The following is a 6000-nucleotide window of genomic DNA, read 5'->3' as shown; positions in this document are numbered from 1 at the left end:
TTGCTAAGTGTGCCTAGGAAGGTGTCTGGCACAATTCTAATTAAATTCTAATTAAAAGTGTACAAGAGGTGACAATGAGCAAAATTTGGAAAGTGTATTGTGGTTTTATGCTGAGAAAGAGGTGTGTGGACCAGACAAAGTACAGCAGATATTACTGATCTGGGAGTGCATTTTTTAAAATTGTAATATTGAAATCTTGATATTATTTCAATGCAGATTTCACTGCAGTAATATTTACGTAATATGATTAAAATTATGAACATTCTATTATTTATAAAAAAATAATATCTATCAAATTTAATTGCAATTTAGGAAGTCAGTATTACAAACATAAGATGATTTGACCTTTCATCCAAAGTTAAGTATAATATAAAAAAGAACCACTGCAATTCACATCAAAGTATTAGTTTCTATACTAATTACTAACCCTAACCCTAATAGTTTTGATCTTGAACTAATTGCTTAATTAAGATCTCCACTATATTGTTACTTCGTGTGTGTGTGTTTATATATTTATATATTGATAAAAGGAAATAAGGGATAGACGAAGCAAGTTTAACAAAAATTAAAATATCTAAAAAGTGGGGAAAAAAGAAAATAATTATTGCAATAATAAAGAAAAAAACTATTGATTTCTGACTCCCCCCTTTTTGTACATTTGCTAATTTGCAATATTTGTAAGCATTCAGGCTCCCTTAAATGCCATACTGTAAATGATTATATTTATCATGCTGCGTGAAAGTGCGTGAAAGTGTTGTATACATGGAAATCATTCTTGTTTAAATTTAGATAAACTTCTATTGTGCAAGTGTACTATTAATTTTGCCATTGCTGTATATGCTCCAAGTTTAAGATCCCAGTGCGATATTGTCAGGATTGTAACTTTCTTCCAGTGTTGACCAAAGATTATTCTCACTGCTGTAAGCATATACAGTATCTCATTAAATTATGATATGTGTTGTTAATTTTTTCTGAAATTTTATCTAATAAGAACAGTTATGGTTTCATTTCAGATTTAAATTCCAAGATTTTCTGCATTATACTATGTAAGTCTTTCCAGTACTTTTGATTTCTTTTACATGTCCATCCCATGTGATAAAATGTTCCTTCTGTTTCATAGCATTTCCAACATTTATTACTGTATGGTTTGTCCGGGAGTACATGTTTGACCAGAACCTCATGCCCCTACAAATCATTTAATACAGTAATACTGTGGCTAGACAAGAGGCTCTAGCTTCTTGTATAGGCCTTTATTCTTGAGGTTTCACTACATGACTTGGGAGAGCCAAAGCTTAGTCTGGAATGCAACCACACCCCTAGGACCTTCATCATTAATTCCTCTATTCTGCTATGTTTGACATGCTAGTGCTGCACATTAGACCAGAAGTGACTTTACAGAAGTTATAGGGCACAGATTATGAGTAGTGTGGATGACCACTGAGAGCGCTGCATGGCTTGGATCAAACATCCACCAAGCTGTGATATAGTTTACTTGATTCTAGTTTAATGTGTTGTGTGAACTGTTTGACAGAGTACAATTTCCTGAACCCTCCCTCCCTGCTAGTATGATACATTGATTAGGGATAATGGGACCTGTAGTTTAATACACTTGGAGAATTTGAAGAGAGCTGCTGTAATGCTTGACCTATGAAAACAATTATATGGTTTAAAAGAAATGCACATTTTTAATATCCATGAGAAAGGCTGTTATTCTGGTCAGGTCCATGCAGTTAAATTGTTAACTTTCTCCGCCTAAGGGTTTCAAGTAAGAATAATTTAAGACAGCAGTAGCCTCATCAGAGATCAGCCTCCAGCTTTACTGGGGGACATGCAGGAATGGATAGTGGCGTGATACATGTCTGGTACATGTGGTACAAGGGCAAGAGGCCTGACATAATTAGTCCTGCTCCCTTTTCTCATAACTTTGCTGAGCTTACAGCAAAGGGGAAGAATCTCCCTATGAAAGAAACTCCTCCTATGGAAGGACAGAATCTTTGTATGAGATCCAGAAGCCTCTTACTTCTTCTTTTAATCCATTCAATCATGTCCAATTCTCAGAGACTGTCTGGACAAGTCTCTGCAGTTTTCTTGGAAAGGTTTTTCAGAACTGGATTGCCATTGCCTCCTTCCTAGGGTTGGGAGAAAGTGATTGGCCCAGGATCACCCAGCTGGCTTTGTGCCTAGGTGGGACTAGAACTCACAGTTTCCCAGTTTCTAGCCTGGTGCCTTAAACCACTACACCAAACTGGCTCAATAGAAGTGTTTTTTCTACTTTCACACAAAGTGGTTCTGAGCAAATGCAACAGTTAAACTTGGAAGTCGTTTTGTACTCTTCCATGCACCATTTTATTCCATTGCTTCCAACTTTGTATAAAAGGGAACATGATGCAATGGTCAAATTCATTTGTTTCCTACAGTGTAACTGTGCTGCACAAAAGTCTTCCTAAATCAGGCAAAATGCTTCAGTCCCAGTACTGTATATCCAAAGGTAAGTGCAAATAAGAATTTAGGATCATTCCAGGGCTCTTTATTGACTATTTATTTATTTATTTATTTATCATATTTATATACCCGCCTATCTCACACAAGGTAACTCTGGGTGGCATACAACAATTAAAAAAACAAATACATAAAAACAGCTACATATAAAAAACTGTAAAAACACACAAAACAGGAGGGGATAAAATTAATGAGCCATCATAAAATCTCCCCGGTCCCCTGGGAGCCCCAGGCTTGATCACATAACCAGGTCTTGAGGGACTTACAGAATGTTAAGAGGGATGGAGCTAATGTCACTTCCAGGGGGAGAAGATTCCACAAGGCGGGCACCACAGCACAGAAGGCCCGCCTCCTGGGACCCACCAAATGTAATTCTTTAGCAGACGGGATCTGCAGCATGCCTTCTCTGCCAGATCTGATGGGATAGGCAGATATAATTGGGGAGAGGCGGTCCCTCAGGTAACCCGGCCCCATGCCATGAAGGGCTTTAAAGGTCAAAACCAGCACCTTGAATTAGACCCAGAAGCAAACTGGCAACCAGTGCAGGTCACAAAGCAGAGGTGTAACGTGTACCACCCTAGGGGCACACATAACTGCCTGCACCGCTGCATTTTGCACCAGTTGAAGCTTCTGGATACTCTTCAAGGGCAGCCCCCTGTACAGCACATTACAGAAATCCGAATGGGGGGTGACCAGTGACAGTGATTAGGTCCCTCTGATCTAGGAATGGGCACAACTGGAACACAACATGAAGCTGTGCAAAGGCCCTCCTAGCCATGACTGCCACCTGCTCTTCGAGTAAGAGTCGTGAGTCCAGGAGGACCCCCAGATTGCACCCAGGGTCTGTCTGGGGCAGTGCAACTCCATTCAGTACCAAAGATGGCATAACTAATTTCCTGTTCATATTAAAGACAGCAAGAACTGTGTGTGATAACAGCTTTCAGTATTTTTATGGAAGGGGGATACTTTTATGAAATAACTGTTTTCCAAAAAGGAATTTCTCTCCATATCCATTACACCAACATTTTACTGTCATTTCTTAGTTATCAAATAATTAATACAAAGAATCAGGATTTGACGTACATGCTTCAGTGAGTCTCCAGATCAAATCCAAGACCAGACCAAACCATGAGGCTGAATATAAATTTGAAAAATGAAACATTTTTCTTTCCCCAGGTTTAGGGTGTGTCTAAGAAGTTGTCTTGCATGCAAGCAGTCAAGTGGCGTGTGTGAACCAACCCATTCAAAGAGATGGCTTCCAAACTAACACTTTATGGGATGTCTCCTATTCAAGTAATGGAAGCCAACAGTTTCCATCCAATGTAGGCTTCTTCAGAAGGCAGGACTTTTGAGGAAAATTAGTTGGTACCCAGTTCACCACAAGAGGACAGTCTTTTCCATGAATAAAACTAATTCATAATTGCTTTAGTTGTGTGATTTACTTTCATTTTCCACCTCATGTCTATGGTATTCTTTTTCCTTTAGAAAGATTCTCGCAGCCTGGTTGATTGGCAGCTCATTGCAGATGGATCTAGAATTTTTGTAAACAACCTCTTTGAAAAGGAAGAACAAAACGGAGGAGGAGGAAGACAATATAGTGTATTTAGCTCTCAGAATATCAAAGAGAGACAGAAAAAAACAGCTCACTGAACTGGAAAAAGCAATAGGGACTTGGATTCTAATCCCAACCTCTAACTTACGCAATTAAGCAATTTCCTCTGTGTATGTGCTCATGCCCATGGAAACCGCTCTGCAAGATATGGGGTGGGACTGGGGATTTTGCTGGGGAAAGAAGGCAGAGGTGGTCAAGCATATTTTGCTGACCATGGGGTGATGGGAACCAGACTCTTACTCCAGCCAAGAACTGCAGGCTTCTTAGGGATGGGGAAGGTAGACTGTGTGGCATTCAAATCAATCCTCAAACATCTTGCCCCAGCTCCGCCCCCTGAAAATGCTGCCTGAGCTGGCCACTTCATTTTATTTTATTTATTTATTTATTTTTCAAATTTGTATGCCGCCCATCTCCCCCAATGGGTGACTCTGGGCGGCCAGTGGGTGGCCAGCCTTGGGACAGGGGTGTTAATCTAGTTGGTTTGGTCCAGTTCATGCAACCAGCTGTTAAATTCTTTCCTCTTCCTCCAAGGAAGAGGCAGAGGCCCAGCAACCTAAAGCTGAGAGGACAGCTCACCAAGTTTGGCTTTACAGATTACCTCCTGCACAGCCAGGACCTCCTTGGTCCTCCTGCTGCTCCCATTCTCTGTTAGGCAAGATCGAGGACTAGTATGCAACAGGCTGGCCAACTGGAGTTGAACCAAAAAGCACAGAGGCAGAAGGGTGGGACAGATTGAGACGAGGGTGTAAGCCCAGGGCAGCTGACTATAGATGTGGGATGCAAGAAAAACATTTGGCCTACTGAGATTGAATCCTCATTCCTACAAAACAGTGAAGTAGGGAAATGTTCTAGCTCTGGCTCTCCAAACTTTTTCTCTGGCAGATGTTATTGCCTGCTTTAAATCATGGTCCTGTCCTGGGGAAGATGCAAGCAGAAATGCCCACATGTCTCTTCAGAAAGGATGGATGATTTCTCTAGCAGCTTATGTGTATATATATATATATATATTACACAAACCTCCCCCCCAAATGTGTGTGTGTGTGTTGAATAGATATTCAACATATTTACTGTGTGCATATCTAAAACCTGAAATATAAGGATATTTGGCTGGTGTGGGTCTTCCGGGCTGTGTGGCCGTGGTCTTGAAGTTTTGTTTCCTAACGTTTCGCCAGCACCTGTGACCGGCATCTTCAGAGTGCAGGAGCACAGACAGGAGCAGTTCTCTCTGTGCCCAGGGTTCATTATCCCATAGGATAATGGCGAAATGCTGGCGAAACGTTAGGAAACAAAACTTCAAGACCACGGCCACACAGCCCGGAAGACCCACACCCACACACCGGAAGACCCACGCTTACACCCTCGTCTCAATCTGTCCCACCCTTCTGCCTCTGTGCTTTTTGGTTCAACTCCAGTTGGCCAGCCTGTTGCATCGTATGCCGGCCGTGAAAGCCTTCGACAATACATAAGGATATTTAATATTTCATTTTTAAATTATTTTTCAATTTTACAAAGCACGTCTTGTAAAAATAAAAAGGCTTTGTCTCCTCAGATCTTCCTCACTTAGCCAGGTCAGTCTGACTAAAGTCATTTTGCAGGAGGAGAACTTTTACCCACTTGGACGTTTTATTCCTAAATTTAAAGAGCGCTTTCCCAAAATGTGCTAATGCTTCCCTTATTTCCTCAATAATTCTATTTTGGAACAGTCTTGTTGCCATTCATTACAGTGAATCATAACTGGAACAAATGGTATTTAAAAGAAAGCTAGTACCACAATTTGTGCTCTCTAGATATTTTGAACTAAAACTTTCATCAGGCAGTAGCGTCTTGATGGTGATTGGCAGTGGGTGATGTTGGGGGAGGCAGGGGGTGGGGTACTCTTAGAAAAGGCA

This window comes from Python bivittatus, unplaced genomic scaffold (genome assembly GCF_059951505.1).
Source record: "Python bivittatus isolate LINGU-HERP-01145 unplaced genomic scaffold, Pbiv_v1 ctg000020_np1212, whole genome shotgun sequence".
NCBI lineage: Eukaryota > Metazoa > Chordata > Lepidosauria > Squamata > Pythonidae > Python > Python bivittatus.
The sequence above is the reverse complement of the archived record's forward strand: the minus strand, read 5'-3'. Positions refer to the sequence as shown.